This window comes from Ostrea edulis, chromosome 3, assembly GCF_947568905.1.
Source record: "Ostrea edulis chromosome 3, xbOstEdul1.1, whole genome shotgun sequence".
In the NCBI taxonomy this organism is placed as follows: domain Eukaryota; kingdom Metazoa; phylum Mollusca; class Bivalvia; order Ostreida; family Ostreidae; genus Ostrea; species Ostrea edulis.
The window spans coordinates 42253543-42277637 of record NC_079166.1 but is presented as its reverse complement, the minus strand read 5'-3'; the positions used below and the strand labels follow the sequence as shown (position 1 = coordinate 42277637).

General features: G+C 35.7%; 3 protein-coding genes across 13 annotated transcripts in view; 1 reads left to right on the top strand and 2 right to left on the bottom strand.

Moving 5' to 3' along the window:
• The window catches only part of LOC130053464 (uncharacterized), a 114426-nt gene extending 102421 nt beyond the window's left edge, over positions 1–12005 (top strand). For all 11 annotated transcript variants that reach the window (XR_008802047.1, XR_008802046.1, XR_008802050.1 and 8 more), the window contains one exon: positions 8894–12005. The gene's annotated coding sequence lies outside the window, so the exon portion shown is untranslated. The remainder of the gene's footprint in view (positions 1–8893) is intronic.
• LOC130053561 (receptor-type tyrosine-protein phosphatase H-like) overlaps positions 1–24095 on the bottom strand; it is a 412921-nt gene that overhangs the window by 204724 nt on the left and 184102 nt on the right. The gene's annotated exons all lie outside the window — the stretch shown is intronic.
• Positions 1–24095, bottom strand: part of LOC125673156 (uncharacterized) — a 271989-nt gene that overhangs the window by 136207 nt on the left and 111687 nt on the right. The window lies entirely within an intron of this gene.

Genomic DNA, 24095 nt, shown 5'->3' with positions numbered 1-24095 from the left:
ACGACATGTTGTAGTTGTGCACCTGGGTTTTCAAAATTTCCGGAAGTGCCTATTATGGAAGCTCGGTAGGGGTTGAAAATGGAGTTTAAAAAAGTGTCCAATTTTTTTCCACGTTTTAAATCATAACTTTTTACTCGTAAATATTTTGATTAGATATATATAATAAAAGTTGTACAGTTTATTGAGATCTTTCGTGTCATATCAAGAAATAGGCCCATGGGCCTCATGGCTCGCCTGAACCATTGAATTTCTGTTACAATGATTAACTTTTTTCTCACGAAACTTTTGGTAAGACATGTAGAATAAAAGTTGTTCAGTTTTGCGAGATCTATTTAATGATATCTTAAAAAAGGCTCCCGGGCATCATAGCTCGCCTGAACAGTAAAATTTGTATCGCAATTAATAACATTGATAACTCTTTTCTCGAAAGACTTTTGACAAGACATGTAGAACAAAAGTTGTTCAGTTTCGCAAGCGTTAACTAACGATGTTAAGAAATAGGACTGCGGGTCTCATGGCTCACCTGAACAGTTGGGTTATTATTGCAATCTATAACATTTTTGTCAAGAAACTTTTAATAAGACATCTAGAACAAAAGTTGTTCAGTTTTGCAAGATCTTTCGAACAACATCATCAAAAAGGCCAACGGGCCTCATGGCTCGCCTGAACAGTTTGATTAGTGTCACAATCAATAACTATTTTCTGGAGAAACTTTTGATAAGACATGTAGAACAAAAGTTGGTCAGTTTCGCACGCGTTAACTAACGATGTTAAGAAATAGGCCTGTGGGTCTTATGGCTTACCTGAACAGTTGGGTTATTGTTGCAATCTATAACATTTTTGTCAAGAAACTTTAAATAAGACATCTAGAACAAAAGTTGTTCAGTTTTGCAAGATCTTTCAAACAACATCATGAAAAAGGCGAACGGGCTTCATGGCTCGCCTGAACAGTTTGATTAGTGTCACAATCAATAACTTTTTTCTTGAGAAACTTTTGATAAGACATGTAGAACAAAAGTTGTTCACTTTTGCAAGCGTTAACTAACAATGTTAAGAAATAGGCCTGCGGGACTCATGGCTCATCTGTACAGTTGGGTTATTGTTGCAATCTAAAACATTTTTGTCAAAAAACTTTTAATAAGACATCCTGAACAACTTTTGCAAGATCTTTCGGACAACATCATGAAAAATGCAAATGGGTCTCATGGCTCACCTTAACAGTTTGATTAGTGTCACAATTCCTAACTTTTCTCTCGAGTATCTTTTGATTAGACAGAACGAAAATCTCAGTCAAAATCTTATCTCATCTCATCTAAAATTGGACGGAAGACCCACTCGTTGCTCGCAACGAGATCGCATCTAGTTATTATTATTATTCTTTTTTTTTCTCCTTACCGATTTTTGTGCAGAAGATTTCTCGGAGATGGCTTAATCAATTTGCTTCAAATTTTCAGGATTGATGCGTTGCCATTTGAAGTTTGTACCGCCGTTTCAATTTTTGACAAATCACTTCCGGTTGGAAGTTATCCCCCTTTTATCGATTTTCAGATGACCATTTTGTCCAGACAAAAACGATAAAAGCTAGAGTGCTGAAATTTTCAGTGATGTTAGACGACATGTTGTAGTTGTGCACCTGGGTTTTCAAAATTTCCAGAAGTGCCTAGTATGGAAGCTCGGTAGGGGTCGAAAATGGAGTTTTAAAAAGTGTCCCATTTTTCTCCATGTTTTAAATCATAACTATTTACTCGTAAATATTTTGCTTAGACATATATAACAAAAGTTGTACAGTTTATTGAGATCTTTCGTGTCATATCAAGAAATGGGCCCATAGGCCTCATGGCTCGCCTGAACCATTGAATTTCTGTTACAATGATTAACTTTTTTCTCACGAAACTTTTGATAAGACATGTAGAATAAAAGTTGTTCAGGTTTGCAAGATCTATCTAATGATATAAAAAACTAGGCCTCAGGGCGTCATGGCTCGCCTGAATAGTCGAATTTGTATCACAATTAATAACATTAATAACTTTTTTCTCGAGAAACTTTTGACAAGACATGTAGAACAAAAGTTGTTCAGTTTCGCAAGGGTTAACTAACGATGTTAATAAATAGGCCTGCGGGTCTCATGGCTCACCTGAACAGTTGGGTTATTGTTGCAATCTATAACATTTTTGTCAAGAAACTTTTAATAAGACATCTTGAACAAAAGTTGTTCAGTTTTGCAAGATCTTTCGAACAACATCATGAAAAAGGCCAACGGGCCTCATGGCTCGCCTGAACAGTTTGATCAGTGTCACAGTTACTAACTTTTTTCTGGAGAAACTTTTGATAAGACATGTAGAACAAAAGTTGTTCAGTTTTGCAAGATCTTTCAAACGATATCAAGAAAAAGGCCCACGGGCCTTATGACTCGCCTTAACAGTGATAAATGTCGCATAACGTTATACTCGTAAATATTTTTTTTAGACATATATAACAAAAGTTGTACAGTTTATTGAGATCTTTCGTGCCGTATCAAGAAATGGGTCCATGGGCTTCATGGCTCGCCTGAACCATTGAATTTCTGTTACAATGATTAACTTTTTCCTCACGAAACTTTGATGAAACATGTAGAATAAAAGTTGTTCAGTTTTGCAAGATCTATCTAATGATATCAAAAAATAGGCCTGCGGGGGTCATGGCTCGCCTGAACAGTCGAATTTGTATCACAATTAATAACATGAATAACTTTTTTCTCGAGAAACTTTTGATAAGACATGTAGAACAAAAGTTGTTGAGATTCGCAAGCGTTACTAACGATGTTAAGAATAAGGCCTGCGGGTCGCATGGCTCACCTGAACAGTTGGGTTATTGTTGTAATCTATAACATTTTAGTCAAGAAACTTTTAATGAGACATCTAGAGCAAAAGTTGTTCAGTTTTGCAAGATGTTTCAAACAACATCATGAAAAAGGTGAACGGGCCTCATGGCTCGCCTGAAGAGTTTGATTAGTGTCACAATCAATAGCTTTTTTCTGGAGAAACTTTTGATAAAACATGTAGACCAAAAGTTGTTCAGGTTTGAAAGATCTTTCAAACGATATCAAGAAAAAGGCCCATGGGCCTTATGACTCGCCTTAACAGTCTGATAAATGTCGCAATTAATAACTTTTTTCTTAAGAAAATTTCCATAGGACATGTAGAACAAAATTTGTTCACTTTTGCGAGATATATCTAGAATGATATAAAAAAAAATAGGCCTCCGGGCGGCATGACTCGCCTGATCAGTTGAATCTGTATCGCAGTAAATAACATTATTAACTTTTTTCTCGAAAAAAAGCTGACCCCTTTAATTAGTTGCCGAGAGGTAGACAGAGTCTTTAATTTATAACATTTAAATGATCAATATTTGTAAAACATTACCAAAGCTAAATTGTACGTCTAGACAATATATTTGTATCATTATTTATGAACGAAAATGTCAGTCAAATTCTTATCTAATCACATCTAAATTTGGACGGAAGACCCACTCGTTGCTCGCAACGAGATCGAATCTAGTTATTATTATTATTTTTTCTTTCTTTTCGAAATGCACCCGTGACAGTAGGCCTAGTTGTCAATGATACATAATCGTATCATAATTTAGGCCTATCTAACTTCTCCAAAAATAAATTTAATATTTATTGCACTGTTTAGTTTAGAAAAGCAACAACGCTAATTACAGTTGTTTACAGAAATGGCATTACCAAATTGTGTTTAGACAGTGATCCCATGTAAACATTATTTACTCGCAAATTTATGCAGATTTCGTACTCGCTTTTCTCGCTACATTTGGGTCGCTATTTGTATGCACTGGTGGCTAAAAGATGTAAGACTCGATCGGGAAATTTGTCAACATCGAAATAAATGTTATCCATGGTAAATAAATCAGGCCCCTAAAACCCGAGTTTTTAAAAATATCTAACACTACTTTTACAACAAGTTGATCGACGAAGGTCGCATATGACGTCACTGTACCACGTGACTACCTATCTAATTAACTAGGCTTTTTGAAATCGGGGCTTAGATTTAAGTCCGTATTGTGGCTAATTATCGCAATACTTCAGCGAACGAACTATTACAATTAATTTCTATAAGCATAAGGAAGACAAAATGCATATAATTCTGTATACTTTGAAAACACGAGATGTGTCCTTTAATAAAATACAAATTGAATTCTTCCTACAAATTAAATAGATGAAAATATTTTGTCGCAGTAAACTATTTAATCTGAGAAGTGTTCTTCCAATTGCAAATGCCATCAACAATTAATACCTCACCTCTGGTTTTTTTATTTGCTCACCTGAGATGAAAGCTCAAGTGAGCTTTTCTGATCACCCGTATTCCGGCGTCCGTACGTCTGTCTGTCTGTCTGTAAACTTTTCACATTTTCAACTTCTTCTCAACAACCACTGGGCCAATTTCAACCAAAGTTGGCACAAAACATCCTTAGGTAAAGGGAATTCTAAATTGTTAAAATGAAGGGCTAGGCCACCTTCCAAGGGGAGATAATCAAGAAGAGGTAAAAATAGGGTAGGGTCATTAAAAAATCTTCTTCTCAAGAACCACTGGGCCAGAAAAGATGAAATTTATAGATAAGCTTTATTAGGTAGTGCAGATTCTAAATTGTTAAAATCATGGCCCCCAGGGGTCGGATGGGGCCACAATAGGGGATCAAAGTTTTACATACAAATATAATGGGAAAATCTTTAAAAATCTTCTTCTCAAGAACCACTGAGCCAGAAAAGCTGAGATTTATATGAAAGCTTCCTGATATAGTGCAGATTTTAAATTGTTAAAATCATGGCCCCCCGGGGGTCGGATGGGGCCACAATAGGGGATCAAAGTTTTACATAAAAATATATAGGAAAAATCTTTAAAGGCATAGGGTCTAAGATATTGGTGAAATTTTGCATGTTCCAAAAAGGTGGCGAAATTTAAGATCATAACTAAAAAATCACAAAAAGTTCATCAGAATGTTTACAAACACATTGGATATGATAGTAATTACAAAATAATTCCCTGTTCTCATTTGCCTAAACTGGTACCCTGTTGACTTCGCATCTCTTATGTTTGTGTGTAGCCACTAATCAGCGGGGTACCAGTTTAATATATTGTCCTCCAGACAAAATTTTTATAAAGGGCTAAAACGTCAAAATGACTTCAATTTCCAAGCGCTGCAGCTATAGATAACTCAAAATTAATACTGCAATTTTGTTTTCTGGAGTTCTTGCAAAATATTGTGATGTCATTTTTAAGATAAAAGATAGACCCTATGCCTTTAAAAATCTTCTTCCCAAGAACCACTGAGCCAGAAAAGCTGAGATTTATATGAAAGCTTTCTGATATAGTACAGATTCTCAATTGTTAAAATCATGGCCCCCGGGGGTCGGATGGGGCCACAATAGGGGATCAAAGTTTTACATACAAATATATAGGGAAAATCTTTTAAAATCTTCTTCTCAAGAACCACTGAGGCAGAAAAGCTGAGATTTATATGAAAGCTTCCTGATATAGTGCAGATTCTAAATTGTTAAAATCATGCCCCCCCCCCGGGGGTCGGATGGGGCCACAATAGCGGGGTCAAAGTTTTACATACAAATATATAGGAAAAATCTTTAAAAATCTTCTTCCCAAGAACCACTGAGCCAGAAAAGCTGAGATTTATATGAAAGCTTCCTTATATAATACAGATTTTAAATTCTTAAAATCATGGCCCCTTGGAGTAGGATGGGGCCACAATAGGGGATCAAAGTTTTACATACAAATATATAGGAAAAATCTTTAAAAATCTTCTTCCCAGAACCACTAAGCCAGAAAAGCTGAGATTTATATGAAAGCTTTCTGATATAGTGCAGATTCAGGTTTGTTAAAATCATGGCCCCCGGGGGTAGGATGGGGCCACAATAGGGGATCAAAGTTTTACATACAAATATATAGGGAAAATCTTTAAAAATCTTCTTCTCAAGAACCATTGGTCCAAAGAAGTTAACATTTACATGAAAGCTTTCTGACATAGTGTAGATTCAAGTTTGCAAAAACCATGGCCTCCAGGGGTAGGTTTGGGGCCATAATAGGGACTACGGTTATACATGCAAATAGATATGGAAAATCTTCTGATATGGACCAAGGTGACTCATGTGAGCGATGTGGCCCATGGGCCTCTTGTTCTAAAAATAGTGGGCTGAGACAGATATATCTCAGCATCTCACCTTCCATTCGTTATAGGTGGTGAGGTTAAAACGATGAAATTGAACAGCATGAAGAAATTATTGTGCACCAAATAGCAATGCATTTAATCCAAGAATCATCAGTAGATTTAGAATGACTGTTCTTTTCAGTTGGGAGGTGCATTATTGTTGCCCTTTCAGTAGGGTTTTTCAGCAAAGTGTAATTTTTATACGCCCGTCTTTAGACGGGACGTATTATGGTACAGCGATGTCTGTACGTCTGTCCGTCCATCTGTTTGGGGTTTTCTCTTTATAATTTCATTTCCCTTTCACATATCATGCTGAAACTTGCTGTGTAGCTTCTTTGTGGGTCACTCTAGATCATACTGCAATTTTGATCAATTTTGACCTTTTTTCCAGGAGTTTTGCCTCTTTATTTGGAAATAATTATTATATGGAGGGTACATAATTTGTCCACCCTACTCCTCCCACAGTTTTCAACTGAGGACCTTCTTATTTTGTGGAGTGTTTGTATGGGTATTGAAGATGTGCATGTGGGATGGATTTTGATTTTCTACAATTTTTGAGAAAATTACAGGCTGTTGAACTTAGTCTATTTGGAAATTAATATTCTTTGGAGGGTACATAATTTGTCTGCCCAATTCCTCCTACAGTTTTCAAGTGAGGACCTTCTTATTTTGTGGAGTGTTTGTATAGGTACTGAAGATGTGCATATGGGATGGATTTTGATTTTCTACAATTTTTGAGAAAATTACAGGTTGTTGAACTTAGTCTATTTGGAAATTAATATTCTATGGAGGGTACATAATTTGTCCGCCCAACTCCTCCCACAGTTTTCAAGTGAGGACCATCTTTTTTTGTGCAGTGTTTGTATGGGTATTGAAGATGTGCATCTAAGGAAGGATTTTGATTTTCTTCCATTTTTGAAAAAATTACAGGTTGTTGAACTTGGTTCATTTTGAGGAAATCTCGATATTTAAGCTAAGACCCTTTGTTCATATGAAAGTTTGTCACAGCCTCATGATGGCTGATACTACCTGAAGCAAAGTTATACAAATTATAGCACAAGAAAAACACCCTATGTAAGCATTTCACGGGCGTATTATTTACTGTTTGCGGTACTCTTGTTGTCAAAATGTTGCTGGCAGTATTGCCTACCTTGTTCATCTATTATAATTGGTGATGTGACATTTTAAAAAATGGTTTCTATGCAAGATTTGTATAATCCATTTAAATGAAAACACTCTAAAGTTTGATATTTTATCAGAAATATACCTGAAATACCATTAAAAACAAGGAGGGGGAAAGGGACCTGAAGTCCTATACACAAGCACCTGTAAGTTTACTTGTCAAGATATAAGGCTCACAGCTGGTATGACCAGTCAACAGGGGATGCTTAATCCTCCTAGGGGCCTGATCCAACCTCTGATATATACAGGGCTCCATGTTTGCCCAGCTCTTAATTTTTTATTCCATATAGGAGTTATGAGATTGATCACTGTTCATTATCTTTGACTTTTTACATGAGCAAAATTAAGACTATGTGACTATTTTTGTAGATTGAATAAATTGTAGATATTTCAGTGTCAATTGTTGATGCTTACGAAGGTAACTTCGTGGGGATTTTCTTAGCTGATTTGCGTAGAGCTCTTGGAAATTAATTTCAAATTATAAGTAAGATCATCGACAATTTTCAAGATTGATTGATTGAACATTGTTTAACATCCCTCTCGAGAATATTTCACTCATATGGAGACGTCACCATTGCCGGTGAAGGACTGCAAAATTTAGGCTTTATACGCTTGGCGCTTGTGGCTTCTGAGTTGGGAGGTATCTTTACTGTGCCACACCTACTGTGATACGACACCTTGGTTTTCACGGTCTCAACCGAAGGACCACCCCATTTAATCGCCTCTTATGACAAGCAAGGGGTAGTGAGGACCTATTTTAACTCGGATCCCCACAGGATCAATTTTAAAGATAAAAGATAAGTAAATATATAAGGTTTTAGTACAAGTTTTTGCACTTTCAGCAATGAGAAATTGTTTATTTGTGTAAGCCATCGCTCGTATCAATCCTTTCCCATATTGTTTTTAAAGAGGAGTTGTAGAAAACAAATTTAAAATTAGCATAAACCCAAGAATTATTAAGTTATGTGTGGAGTTTTTCAAAAATGATTTTGTGTTAGAATATTAATGTTGTAAAATATTTTAAATAAATTAGCAATTCTAAAGGTAAATGTATATATGTTGAAATAGTAAAATACAATCCAGACAAGGTGTTAACTCACCAGTGTACATTGTATATACATGTATGTACAACTGTATGTAGTCATAAATAATTGCACTTTGATTGTTTTAGAGACACAACGTACATTTATGCATAAGTTAATGACTTTTTAGGATACTTTTCAATTTTTAAAAAAAGATAATTTTTAATTTAAGAAGCATCTGGTGCAAACCTACATAAAATCAACTCCCATCAGTACTTTCAGAACTTTGATTTCTAGATTTCATAGCCCTTGGGATTAGCGATATTTTTAACTAGTACTCAGGAGACCAATAAGGCCTGTGGGCCTTTTGTTTCATTCACTGAAGAGATATTTATGGCATTGATGAAACAATGCATCTGAACTTAAATACAGCAATGAATAGTTTCTCTAGAAGACTTCATATTTCATTACAGGTCACATTTTCAAGGTTTTTCATAAAGGAAAATACAATGAAGAAGATTCAGACATCATCACGTGGATCAGTTAAATTAAAGGAGGAAGAGAGACCCATTCTCTACTACAGTAAACGTTACAATTACCTTTTGGAAGAGGATAGAAAAGAAATTGTGAAAACACTTCTGCTTCTGAGAGTAATGGAAAATCGAGCAAGAACAAAAAAGAAAACCTAAACAGTGTTATAGATTTTTTTAGAGTCAATTTTCTAGGACTGGTCATAGCTAGTTTAGACAAGTTAATATGCAATTTTTTGAATTGATAAATGATGACTTAATTGAATTTATTAATTCATATGGAAATTAATACATTGGAAACAATGGCAGCTTATTGTGAATGTTATTTATAATTCAAAATGCATTGTGTCTACCTGATTTGAAAAAATGCATTGTGTATGCTTTTTGAGCACTCATCATTGTTTTATACATTTTTAGGTGTCGTGAGTCACCCGTGACCTATTTTTGCAATTGGCAGTCATCCTTCGGGTGTTAACAATAGAACATTTTTAATTTCTTCTTGATAGCTACTCTCCCAATTCTTTTCAAATTTGATATAGAACATTTTTGGGACAAGGGGGACATAAATTGTAAATTTTAGGACCCATGAACCCCTGTGGCCATAAGGGTGGGTGGGCCAAAAATTGACCAGCTTTCAAAAATCATCTTCTTTACAAGCACACATCTGTAAGAAAAACCAAATACATAGTGATGTAGAGGAGGATGGTCTACACTAAACATAAATTTCCTGATTCTCGGGCTAGAGGTTCTGACATTAAGATAGGGCATACTCAGGTGACCAATAAGGCTTTTGGGCCTCTTGTTTTTATTTCTTTTTAAATTCCCTGAGTTTTACTGATGGAAATTAGTTCTTTGGCTGTGCTTGTCAACTTTTCACATTTTCTTCTTTTTCTGCTGAACAAGAAGGCTAATTTCAGCCAAACATCCAAAATTCAGGGAATCTAGCATCATTCAGCTATGTGCCAGTGATGGTTTCCCGAAACGGGATAAGTTTTTGAAATAATGAAATTAAGTAATAGTGATTTTAAAATTGTAGTACTTAGATATCAGTTAATTCAAATGATGGCACTACAGTAATGATAAGGTGTACATAAGAATATTAGAGATGTTTGGCTTAGTAGTATATGAAGGTTCTTGTTATATTGATTGGAAAAAAAAATGAAGCACTGAAGGTTTAATCTTGCATTTTCATTATCATAAACAAAAAGTGAGATGGGGCCAACCAGCCAATACATGGAACTTCAGTATGCAATAAGGACTTTCCACTGAGATAATACAAAAAAGGATATATAATTCTATATTACATATGTCAAAAGCTGTCAAAAGATGTCATTGCTATGTGCCTGTACAAATTAAACAGTTAAAGACCTCGTACAACAATCCATTACCAGAGGAAACGTTAGAAGGTGTGAATATATATTTATTTATCCCGCTTCAGACAAATTTACAGGTAATTGAATGGATAAAAGCTAATCACACGACGTCCTGAAACTGACCATAACAAATTTATCCTGCTGAAGACCTGTAGAAAATTTGTTAAGATTTCATTAACATCTTTGATAAATATCATTCAATTACTAAATTGAATTCCATATACGTGTGTCTCATTGAAAATCATATTACCACAATATCAAAACATCACAATTAAAAATATGAACACTAACATTAAATAAACAAATCATGTATGTTGAAACTGAATACATGTAGATGTACACTGACAGCTACAGTCAGTTTGGGGCGTAATACAGAGTCATCCACGGTGTGAAATGGAAATCTATATTGGGACTCGCGCCCCATTTCATACCCTGGATGACTCTGTATTATGTCTTAAACTGACAGTGTAACTTAATTATAATATAAATTAATAATTTCTTTATCTACATAAGATGGTTATGTATTATTATGATGTATTCATATTCTATATTTCAGTTTGCGTTTGTATTTGATGAATTCAATTATGCATTGACAACATCAATTTTTATACATGTAGGCCTTTGATTGATTAATTATCTATCTAACTACATGTATCTACAGAACTGTATATATAATTCATTTAATATTTACCTAAATATGATATGTTAATCCATATTTTAGTTTCCATTTGTATGTAATAAATTCAATTGTACATTGGCAACATCTAGCTGATTCAATGTTTATAGGCCCATGTTTAATTATCAAAATGGATATAATAATACGTGCATTGATTATGAAAATTCAATGAAAAAATGAAAACCTGTAGCTGATGTAAATATAATTTCAATATCAATTCCTATGGGCCTCTTGTTTTAATTTCTAATTACATAATTGTAATGGTTGCTATGCATGATGACATTATTCTAATCTGGATGTTTCCTATCGTAACTTTTAATTGGTTAAAATAATGTCCTTATCATATACTTTAAAGAGAATATTGACAAAACGTGTTCTTCATAAATATCATGACATTGTTTAGAATTTACTTCAAATTGTGTGCATCAATGAGTTTCAAGTGTTAAAAATGAATGAAATTCTACGTCATAATATATCACTCGTGACGTCATCTCTCTGGAACCATGCAAGATAAGACCATAGAATTTTCAATGCACAATTAGGCATACATGTGTGTCATTTTAAAGCAAAAATCTCATTTTTGATAAATTTCCTGATTTGTAATATATTGGACTCGAGTAGTTTAATAATTTGGCATCAGCATAATAAATTAATATTCCTCAACTCAAATACAAAATGGAAGAAACTCTTGGTCAATTTTTCATGCCTGAAACTCTACATATATGAGCATTTATGCCAATATTACATCAAGACAGAGTACTAGGGTATATGAGGTATGCACATACATCTGCATTTCTATGGGTACAGCATTGAGAGTGAACTAATTGTTAATAAGAGAATTGAATGATATTCACAGAATATGTGACCAGCCATGAGATTTTGGTTCCATTTTAGATTTTAGTTGCATTAATATTACTATTAATGTAAATGTAATTTAAGTAGCAGGTTACTTATATATTGCATTGTGTAAATTATCTTATAGCTATAATAAATACATGTGACCATAGCTATGATTCTTCCGAATTTTATCATTTTACCCCCTGTGCGTGTATAGTGAGAGTGATGTACAAAGTGTGTGTATAGTGAGTTTGATGTACAGAGTGTGTGTATTGTAAGAGTGAGGTACAGAGTGTGTGTATAGTGAGTGTGATGTACAGAGTGTGTGTATAGTCAGTTTGATGTACAGAGTGTATGTATAGTGAGAGTGACGTACAGAGTGTATGTATAGTGAGTTCGATGTACAGAGTGTGTGTATTGTAAGAGTGAGGTACAAAGTGTGTGTATAGTGAGTGTGATGTACAGAGTGTGTGTATAGTGAGTTTGATGTACAGAGTGTGTGTATTGTAAGAGTGAGGTACAAAGTGTGTGTATAGTGAGTGTGATGTACAGAGTGTGTATATAGTGAGATTGATTGATTAAATATTGTTTAACGTCTGTCTCGAGAATATTTCACTCATATGGAGACATCACCACTGACGGTGAAGGGCTGCAAAATTTAGGCCTATGCTCGGCGCTTATAGCCATTGAGCAGGGAGGGATCTTTATCGTGCCACACCTGCTGTGACAAGGGACCTCGGTTTTTGCGGTCTCATCCGAAGGACTGCCCCATTTAGTTGCCTCTTATGACAAGCAAGGGGTACTAAGGATCTATTCTAACATGGATCCCCACGGAACTGATGTACAGAGTGTATGCATAGTGAGAGTGATGTACAGAGTGTATATTGTAAGTGTGATTAACAATGTATGTGTAGTGCGAGTGATGTACAGGGTGTGTATTAGTATAGTGAGGTTCATGCACAGAGTGTGTATATTGTAAGAGTGAAGTACAAAGTGTGTGTATAGTGAGTGTGATGTACTGAGTGTATGTATAGTGTGAGTGATGTACAGGGTGTGTCTATAGTGAGGTTGATATACAGAGTGTGTAAATTGTAAGAGTGAAGTACAAAGTGTGTGTATGATGGGTGTTATGTACAGAGTGTATGTATAGTGAGAGAGATGTACAGAGTGTATGTATAGTGAGAGAGATGTACAGAGTGTGTGTGTAGTGAGAGGAATGTACAGAGAATGTAATGTGCAGAGTGTGTGTATAATAAGTGTGATTTGTATAGTGAAAGGGATGTACAGAATATGTATATTGTAAGTGTAATGAACAGAGTGTGTGTATAATGAGTGTAATGGGTAGGGTGTGTATAATGGGAGGAATGTACAGGGTGTGTGTATAGTGAGTTTGATGTACGGAGTGTGTGTATCGTGATAGTGATGTACAGGGTGTGTTAATAGTGAGTTTGATGTACAGAGTGCGTATAGTGAAAGTGATGTACAGAACATGTATATTGTAAGTGTGATGTATAGAATGTGTATAGTAAGTGTGATGTACTGAGTGTATATATAGTGAGTTTGATGTACAGAGTGTGTGTATTGTGTGAGTGATGTACAGAGTGTGTGTGTATGGTGAGAGTGGTGTACAGAGTGTGTATATAGTGAGAGTGATGTATAGTGTGAGTGGTGTACAGAGTGTGTGTGTATTGAGAGTGATGTACAGAGTATGTGTATAGTTAGTATGATTAACAGAATGTATGTATAGTGTGAGTGATATATAGAGTGTGTGTATAGTGTGTTTGATGTACAGAGTGTGTGTATTGTAAGAGTGAGGTACAGAGTGCGTGCATAGTAGGTGTGATGTACTGAGTGTGTATATTGTTAGAGTGATGTACTGAGTGTGTGTATAGTGAGAGTGATATACAGTGTGTGTATTGTGAGGGGGATGTACAGTGTGTGTATAGTTAGGGTGATGTACAGTGTGTGTATAGTGAGAGTGATGTACACAATTTGTGTATAGTGGGTGTGATGTACAGAGTGTGTGTATAGTGAGAGTGAAGTACAGAGTGTGTGTATAGTGAGAGTGAAGTACAGAGTGTGTGTATAATGAGAGGAATGTACAGAGCATGTGGATGTGATGTGCAGAGTGTGTGTATAATAAGTGTGATTTGCATAGTAAGAGGATGTACAGAGTATGTATATTGTAAGTGTATAATGAACAGAGTGTGTGTAGTGTTAGTTGGATTTATGGAGTGTGTGTATAGCGAGAGTGATGTGCAAAGTGTGTTTATTGTGAATGATGTACAGAGTGTGTATAGTGAGTTTGATGTAAAGAGTGTGTGTATTGTGAGAGTGATGTACAGAGTGTGTTTATTGTGAGTGATGTACAGATTGTGGGTATAATGAGTTTGATTTGCAGAGTGTGTGTATAGTGAGAGTGATGTACTGAATTTGTGTATAGTGAATGTGATGTGCAGAGTGTGTGTATAATGAGTGTAATGTATATAATGGATGTCGTGTACAAAGTGTTTGTATATTCACAGTCCTGTGTAAAGTGTGTGTATAAAGTAAATGTGATATGCAGATTGTGATGTATGGAGTGTGTATATTGAGTTTCATGTACAGAGTTTGTGTATTAATTATGAGAGTGATGTAGGAAGTGTGTGTATAGTGAGAGTGATGTACAAAGTGTGTATAGTTAGTGTGATGTACCCAGTGTGTGTATAGTTAGAGGAATGTACAGAGCATGTGTATGTGATGTACCCAGTGTGTGTATAGTTAGAGTGATGTACAAAGTGTGTATAGTTAGTGTGATGTGCCCAGTGTGTGTATAGTTAGAGGAATGTACAGAGCATGTGTATGTGAAGTACAGAGTGTGTGTATAGTGAGAGGAATGTACAGAGCATGTGTATGTGATGTACAGAGTGTGTGTATAGTGAGAGGAATGTACAGAGCATGTGAATGTGATGTACAGAGTGTGTGTATAGTGAGAGGAATGTACAGAGCATGTGTATGTGATGTACAGAGTGTGTGTATAGTGAGAGGAATGTACAGAGCATGTGAATGTGATGTACAGAGTGTGTGTATAGTGAGAGGAATGTACAGAGCATGTGTATGTGATGTACAGAGTGTGTGTATAGTGAGAGGAATGTACAGAGCATGTGTATGTGATGTACAGAGTGTGTGTATAGTGAGAGGAATGTACAGAGCATGTGAATGTGATGTACAGAGTGTGTGTATAGTGAGAGGAATGTACAGAGCATGTGTATGTGATGTACAGAGTGTGTGTATAGTGAGAGGAATGTACAGAGCATGTGAATGTGATGTACAGAGTGTGTGTATAGTGAGAGGAATGTACAGAGCATGTGTATGTGATGTACAGAGTGTGTGTATAGTGAGAGGAATGTACAGAGCATGTGTATGTGATGTACAGAGTGTGTGTATAGTGAGAGGAATGTACAGAGCATGTGTATGTGATGTGCCCAGTGTGTGTATAGTGAGAGGAATGTACAGAGCATGTGTATGTGATGTACAGAGTGTGTGTATAGTGAGAGGAATGTACAGAGCATGTGTATGTGATGTACAGAGTGTGTGTATAGTGAGAGGAATGTACAGAGCATGTGTATGTGATGTACAGAGTGTGTGTATAGTGAGAGGAATGTACAGAGCATGTGAATGTGATGTACAGAGTGTGTGTATAATAAGTGTGATTTGTATAGTGAGAGGGATGTACAGAATATGTATATTGTAAGTGTAATGAACAGAGTGTGTGTATATAATGAATATAATGTGTAGGGTGTGTATAGTGGGAGGAATGTACAGGGTGTGTGTATAGTGAGTTTGATGTACGGTGTGTGTGTATCGTGATAGTGATATACAGGGTGTGTTAATAGTGAGTTTGATATATGGAGTGTGTGTATAGCGAGAGTGATGTACAGAGCATGTATATTGTACGTGTGATAATAATAATAATGATTAATAATAATGATTGGTTTAATATAGCGTCTTATCCAGGGTATGCTGCTCAAAGCGCTTTACAATAATCAATGTACATTATTACCCCGGCAGACCTTATATCAATCTAGAACTGTCTCAGCCTCCTAGGAATCATACAGTGCAGCTTGCAATTACAAGCGCTAGAGCACTAACATTCTAACAATATCTTTCACTGTCTATAGCCAGGTACCCCGTTTACACTTGGGTGGAGTGAGGAAATTCATGTAAAGTGCATTTCCCAAGGACACAATGTCAGACCTGCCGCGGCCAGGACTCGAACCCACGACCTTTCGGTTGAGAGTCTGATGGCCTAACCACTCGGCCACAGACGCCACAATGTATAGAAAGTGACGTGATGTATACATGTAGAATGTGTATAGTGAGTGTGATGTACTGAGTGTATGTATAGTGAGTTTGATGCGGAGTGTGTGTATTGTTAGAGTGATGTACAGAGTGTGTGTATAGTGAGAGTGAAGTACAGAGTGTGTGTATAGTGAGAGTGATGTACAGAGTGTGTTTATAGTGAGAGTGAAGTACAGAGTGTGTGTATAGTGAGAGTGAAGTACAGAGTTTGTGTATAGTGAAAGTGAAGTACAGAGTGTGTGTATATAGTGAGAAGAATGTACAGAGCATGTGAATGTGATGTGCAGAGTGTGTGTATAATAAGTGTGATTTGCATAGTGAGAGGGATGTACAGAGTATGTATATTGTAAGTGTAATGAACAGAGTGTGTGTATTGTCACTTTGATTTATGGAGTGTGTGTATAGCGAGAGTGATGTACAAAGTATGTTTATTGTGAGTGATGTACAGAGTGTGTGTATAGTGAGTTTGATGTAAAGAGTGTGTGTATTGTGAGAGTGATGTACAGAGTGTGTTTATTGTGAGTGATGTACAGAGTGTGGGTATAATGAGTTTGATTTGCAGAGTGTGTGTATAGTGAGAGTGATGTACTGAATTTGTGTATAGTGAATGTGATGTGCAGAGTGTGTGTATAATGAGTGTAATGTATAGAATGGATGTTGTGTACAAAGTGTTTGTATATTCACAGTGCTGTGTAAAGTGTGTGTATAAAGTAAATGTGATGTGCAGATTGTGATGTATGGAGTGTGTATATTGAGTTTCATGTACAGAGTTTGTGTATTATGAGAGTGATGTAGGAAGTGTGTGTATAGTGAGAGTGATGTACAAAGTGTGTATAGTTAGTGTGATGTGCCCAGTGTGTGTATAGTTAGAGGAATGTACAGAGCATGTGTATGTGATGTACCCAGTGTGTGTATAGTTAGAGGAATGTACAGAGCATGTGTATGTGATGTACAGAGTGTGTGTATAGTGAGAGGAATGTACAGAGCATGTGTATGTGATGTACAGAGTGTGTGTATAGTGAGAGGAATGTACAGAGCATGTGTATGTGATGTACAGAGTGTGTGTATAGTGAGAAGAATGTACAGAGCATGTGTATGTGATGTACAGAGTGTGTGTATAGTGAGAGGAATGTACAGAGCATGTGTATGTGATGTACAGAGTGTGTGTATAGTGAGAGGAATGTACAGAGCATGTGTATGTGATGTACAGAGTGTGTGTATAGTTAGAGGAATATACAGAGCATGTGTATGTGATGTACAGAGTGTGTGTATAGTGAGAGGAATGTACAGAGCATGTGTATGTGAAGTACAGAGTGTGTGTATAGTGAGAGGAATGTACAGAGCATGTGAATGTGATGTACAGAGTGTGTGTATAGTGAGAGGAATGTACAGAGCATGTGTATGTGATGTACCCACTGTGTGTATAGTGAGTTTGATGTAAAGAGTGTGTGTATTGTGAGAGTGATGTACAGAGTGTGTTTATTGTGAGTGATGTACAGAGTGTGGGTATAATGAGTTTGATTTGCAGAGTGTGTGTATAGTGAGAGTGATGTACTGAATTTGTGTATAGTGAATGTGATGTGCAGAGTGTGTGTATAATGAGTGTAATGTATATAATGGATGTTGTGTACAAAGTGTTTGTATATTCACAGTGATGTGTAAAGTGTGTGTATAAAGTAAATGTGATGTGCAGATTGTGATGTATGGAGTGTGTATATTGAGTTTCATGTACAGAGTTTGTGTATTAATTATGAGAGTGATGTAGGAAGTGTGTGTATAGTGAGAGTGATGTACAAAGTGTGTATAGTTAGTGTGATGTACCCAGTGTGTGTATAGTTAGAGGAATGTACAGAGCATGTGTATGTGATGTACCCAGTGTGTGTATAGTGAGAGGAATGTACAGAGCATGTGAATGTGATGTACAGAGTTTGTGTATAATAAGTGTGATTTGTATAGTGAGAGGGATGTACAGAATATGTATATTGTAAGTGTAATGAACAGAGTGTGTGTATAATGAATATAATGTGTAGGGTGTGTATAGTGGGAGGAATGTACAGGGTGTGTGTATAGTGAGTTTGATGTACAGAGTTTGTGTATTATGAGAGTGATGTAGGAAGTGTGTGTATAGTGAGAGTGATGTACAAAGTGTGTATAGTGAGAGTGATGTACAAAGTGTGTATAGTTAGTGTGATGTGCCCAGTGTGTGTATAGTGAGAGGAATGTACAGAGCATGTGTATGTGATGTACAGAGTGTGTGTATAGTGAGAGGAATGTACAGAGCATGTGAATGTGATGTACAGAGTGTGTGCATAATAAGTGTGATTTGTATAGTGAGAGGGATGTACAGAATATGTATATTGTAAGTGTAATGAACAGAGTGTGTGTATAATGAATATAATGTGTAGGGTGTGTATAGTGGGAGGAATGTACAGGGTGTGTGTATAGTGAGTTTGATGTACGGTGTGTGTGTATCGTGATAGTGATATACAGGGTGTGTTAATAGTGAGTTTGATATATGGAGTGTGTGTATAGCGAGAGTGATGTACAGAGCATGTATATTGTACGTGTGATAATAATAATAATGATTAATAATAATGATTGGTTTTATATAGCGTCTTATCCAGGGTATGCTGCTCAAAGCGCTTTACAATAATCAATGTACATTATTACCCCGGCAGACCTTATATCAATCTAGAACTGTCTCAGCCTCCTAGGAATCATACAGTGCAAACTGCAATTACAAGCGCTAGAGCGCTAACATTCTAACAATATCTTTCACTGTCTATAGCCAGGTACCCCGTTTACACTTGGGTGGAGTGAGGAAATTCATGTAAAGTGCATTTCCCAAGGACACAATGTCAGCCCTGCCGCGGCCAGGACTCGAACCCACGACCTTTTAGTCGAGAGTCTGACGGCCTAACCACTCGGCCACAGACGCCACAATGTATAGAATGTGACGTGATGTATAGAATGTGTATAGTGAGTGTGATGTACTGAGTGTATGTATAGTGAGTTTGATGCGGAGTGTGTGTATAGTGAGAGTGATGTACAGAGTGTGTTTATAGTGAGAGTGATGTACAGAGTGTGTTTATTGTGAGTGATGTACAGAGTGTGTGTATAGTGAGTTTGATGTGCAGAGTGTGTTTATAGTGAGAGTGATGTACAGAGTGTGTGTATATTGATTTTGATGTTTAGTATGTGTATAGTGAGAGTGATCTACTGAGTGTGTGTATAATGAATGTGATGTGCAGGGTTTGTGTTTAATGAGCGTGATGTCTATAATGAGTATATAATGGATGTTCTGTACAGAGTGTGTGTATATTCACAGTGATGTGCAAAGTGGGTGTATAAAGTAAGTGTGATGTGCAGATTGTGATGTATAGAGTGTGTATAGTGAGTTTGATGTACAGAAAGAGAGTGATGTACAGAGTGTGTGTATATATTGTGATTGTGATGTACAGAGTGTGTGTATAATAAATGTGATTTGTATAGTGAGAGGGATGTTACCCTTTCTCACTAAAGGGAGTGAATTGGTAAATACGAATTGCCAAAAAATAAACATCCGTAAAATAATATACTCTGGTGAAATATGTGAAGGCCAACATATCACAGAACAAAATTTGAAAAATGAACAACACCATTAAAAGACTTTTAGAGATATTCACTGTGAAACATAGGTAGTAGCCTTGCTATAGTTTTATGCACATGATATCTACGTGACTGTTCTTCTATGCTTCAATAATATTTCTGCATAGCGGGAAATTGTTATCAAAGGCAATGTTTCAAAAGACGGACATTGTATGTTTAACAGGAACCTGGGCAAATTATATATATAAGTTACATGGTTGTGAAAATGAATACATACACATTTTTTTTGTTTGTTTACAATATGGTTTTAATTTTTCTATTAAAACCTTTCATGTTATTCTTCAATAAAACAATGATCCGCCTAAATCTAGCTTATTAAGGGATACATCATGATTTATAATTGATATTTCCCATCAAATCATTCAAAATTGGACATAATTAACTACATAGTTACCAAATATTCTACTCCCAATATGCAGTAACGTAAATATGCATCCTTGTACTAAAATAGTGCACAAAGAATATAGACAATATTTGGTTTGAAACAAGTTACAATTCAATTTATTGTGAGAAAAAATATCCAACAAATTATTGGAAAGCAACTATAAACAATAAAAATAAATAGCATATGAAAACAAGAATGCTTTCTGCATCACGTAACGTATGTACTCTGCAAACCATTTGCATTAAAATACAGTGGTCTGTTTATATAAACAAAGTGGTCTTTTTATAACGGGCATTCACGAAACAACTTAACATTTAAACGGCTAACTACAAACATGGAAATAATCAACAAATTATATTGAAAACACAGAAAACGATATGTATGTTCATGGTAACGTATGTATCAAAATTATTGACACGTCTTTAACAAAGAAAATCTATTTTCTATTGTTTTTCTGTCTTCATATACGAGTTTTAAACCACGACAGTTCTTTCAAGATGGTAACAGTGGATGAAGATGGTATAAAATGAAAAATTAAACGTAACGTAAATATCGATACCTACGTTACCACTGTATCCAGTAGTATAACTTCATGTGTTCAGTATAAACAATGAAAACAAATATTTACTATGAAACTAACGTTTCATTGATATCTCATATTTTTAAAGCAGCAAGTAATTTTTTCTTAATATGAAGTAAAATCACTCAAATTTGACACATTAATACCATTCCAAAAGGTTACCACAACATGTTGAGACCTGCTCTATGAACATTAAAAATAGTCGGATTGTTTCATAGAATTAATAGATATTTCATGGTGTGTTTTTTTTCAATTCTACATGTGCAAGGATAGAGCATTGAATTATTGAAATCTGAAATACAACTGTGGTAGAGAGATAGCAATTACAAATACGACACCAAATCTTGATACATACGTTTATACCATCAGTAACGTAGGTATCGGACATTATCTACGCTATAAACAATTATCGGCAAACTTAATATATATATCTTTAAATTTCAATTTTAAATTTACGGTTTTCACTTCAAGTTATTGGTAAACAACCTGTGTGAAATGGATTTTTATAGCTTACCTCACAACAAAGTCACACAAGTATTACTATGCAGCATACAACCTCTTACAAATTAAATTCTCGTGGCAAATAAACTTTTTTGCAAATAGCTGTCAGTATTTCAATATACGTCACGTGATACAATACCAAACTGCATTTGGTTATATGGTTATAGCCGCAATTTTGTAATTATGGTAACGTAAGTATTGGTAACGTATGTAAGATAACAGCAATTTTTCACTGAACATTTGAAAATAACTACTCTTTACCGTTCAGTTTCATTTTTATAGTAATTCAATATACAACAGGAATCAAATATTGGCTCAACAGATGTTGTTAGCAGCTATTCGCTTGTTAAAATATATAGGTAACGTTAGTATCAAAGAAAATCAAACTATCCAATTCTGTGATTTGTTCATGATAACTATAGAATCACTCAGAATTTAGAATAGTTGTATAGTCATTACTTGAGTATGATTATAATGGATGGATTTTGAACTTTATTACACTTAAAAAGTCTGTTTAGCAGCATTGTGGCAAGTTTTAACAAGTGATAACGTATGTATTTTAACATTGGCGACAAACATATTCACTGGAGGTGCACGTTATGGATGATGCAGTTTCATTTAAAAAGAACGTTTTGCTAAAGATGCAATGACATATGTTTTTAATTTAATATGGTATATATAACCAGAAATGCAATTATTAGGTAAAACTTTAGGTCTAACTTCGGTTACATCGACTTGGCGACAGTAACGTAAGTATCGATTCAGAGGGTTTACATAGACATACGTATTTCAAAACTTCATAGACCATGATGATTTTTATCTGTGTACATTTGGACTAGACATGTAACCTTCCATAAAACGTATCCAGTTAGTTCATATTTGTTTCCGTTCATAGCTGATCGACCGGTAACATCAAATGACTCCCTCTAGTGAGAAAGGGTGATGTACAGAATATGTATATTGTAAGTGAAATGAACAGAGTGTGTTGAATGAATGTAATATGTAGGGTCAATTGTGTATAGTGGGAGGAATGTACAGGGTGTGTGTATAGTGAGTTTGATGTACGGAGTGTGTGTATTGTGATAGTGATGTACAGGATGTGTTAATAGTGAGTTTGATGTACAGAGTGCGTATAGTGAAAGTGATGTACAGAGCATGCATATTGTAAGTGTATGTATAGTGAGTTTGATGTGCAGAGTGTGTGTATTGTGAGAGTGATATACAGAGTGTGTATATAGTGAGAGTGATGTACAGAGTGTGTGTGTAGTGAGAGTGATGTACAGAGTGTGTGTGTAGTGAGAGTGATGTACAGTGTGTGTGTGTAGTGAGATTGATGCACTGTGGATCACGCGATGCAGAGAGTGTGTATTATAAGTGGAAGTGATGTACAGAGTGTGTGTATAGTGAAAGTGATGTATAAAGTGTGTGTATACTGAGAGTGGTGTACAAAGTGTGTGTATAGTGAGTGTGATCTACAGATTGTATATAAGGAGAGTGATGTACAGGGTGTGTGTATATAGTGAGTTTGATGTTTAGTGTATGTATAGTGAGAGTAATGTACAGAGTGTGTTTATTGTGAATGAGTACTGAGTGTGTGTATAGTGAGTTTCATGTACAGAGTGTGTGTATAGTGAGAGTGATGTACAGAGCATGTATATAGTAAGTGTGATATATATAATGTGTATAGTGAGTGTGATGTACTGATTGTATGTATAGTAAGTTTGATGTGCAATGTGTGTGTATTGTGAGAATGATGTACAAAGTGTGTCTATAGTGAGAGTGAGGTATGGATTTTATATAGTGAGTTTGATGTACAGAGAGTGTGTATTGTGAGAATGATGTAGGGAGTGTGTGTAAGGTGTGAGTGATGTACAGAGTTTGTGTATAGTGGGTGTGATGTGCAGATTGTGATGTATGGAGTGTGTATAGTGAGTTTGATGTACAGAGAGTGTATATTGTGAGAGTGATGTAGGGAGTACAGGGTGTGTTATGAGTGAGTTTGATTTATGGAGTGTGTGTATAGCGAGAGTGATGTACAGAGCATGTATATTGCATGTGTGATATATAGAATGTGTATAGTGAGTGTGATATACTGAGAGTTTGTATAGTGAGTTTGATGTACAGAGTGTGTGTATAGTAAGAGTGATGTACAGAGTGTGTCAATAGTGAGTTTGATTTATGGAGTGTATGTATAGTGAGAGTGATTTACAGAGCATGTATATTGTACGTGTGATGTATAGAATGTGTATAATAAGTTTGATGTGCAGAGTGTGTGTATAGTGTGTTTGATGTCGAGAGTGTGTATAGTGAGAGTGAAGTACAGAGCATGTGAATGTGATGTACAGAGTGTGTGTATAGTGAGAGTGATTTGGATAGTGAGAAGGATGTACAGAGTATGTATATTGTAAGTGTAATGAACAGAGTGTGTGTATTGTCACTTTGATTTATGGAGTGTGTGTATAGCGAGAGTGATGTACAAAGTGTATTTATTTTGAACAATGTACAGAGTGTGTGTATAGTGAGAGTGAAGTACAGAGTGTATGTATAGTGAGAGTGATGTACAGAGTGTGTTTATAGTAAGAGTGAAGTACAGAGTGTGTGTATTGTGAGAGTGATGCATAGAGTATGTTTATTGTGAGTGATGTACAGTGTGTGGGTATAATGAGTTTGATGTGCAGAGTGTGTTTATAGTGAGAGTGATGTACAGAGTGTGTGTATATTGATTTTGATGTTTAGTGTGTGTATAGTGAGAGTGATCTATTGAGTGTGTGTATAGTGAATGTGGTGTGCAGGGTTTGTGTATA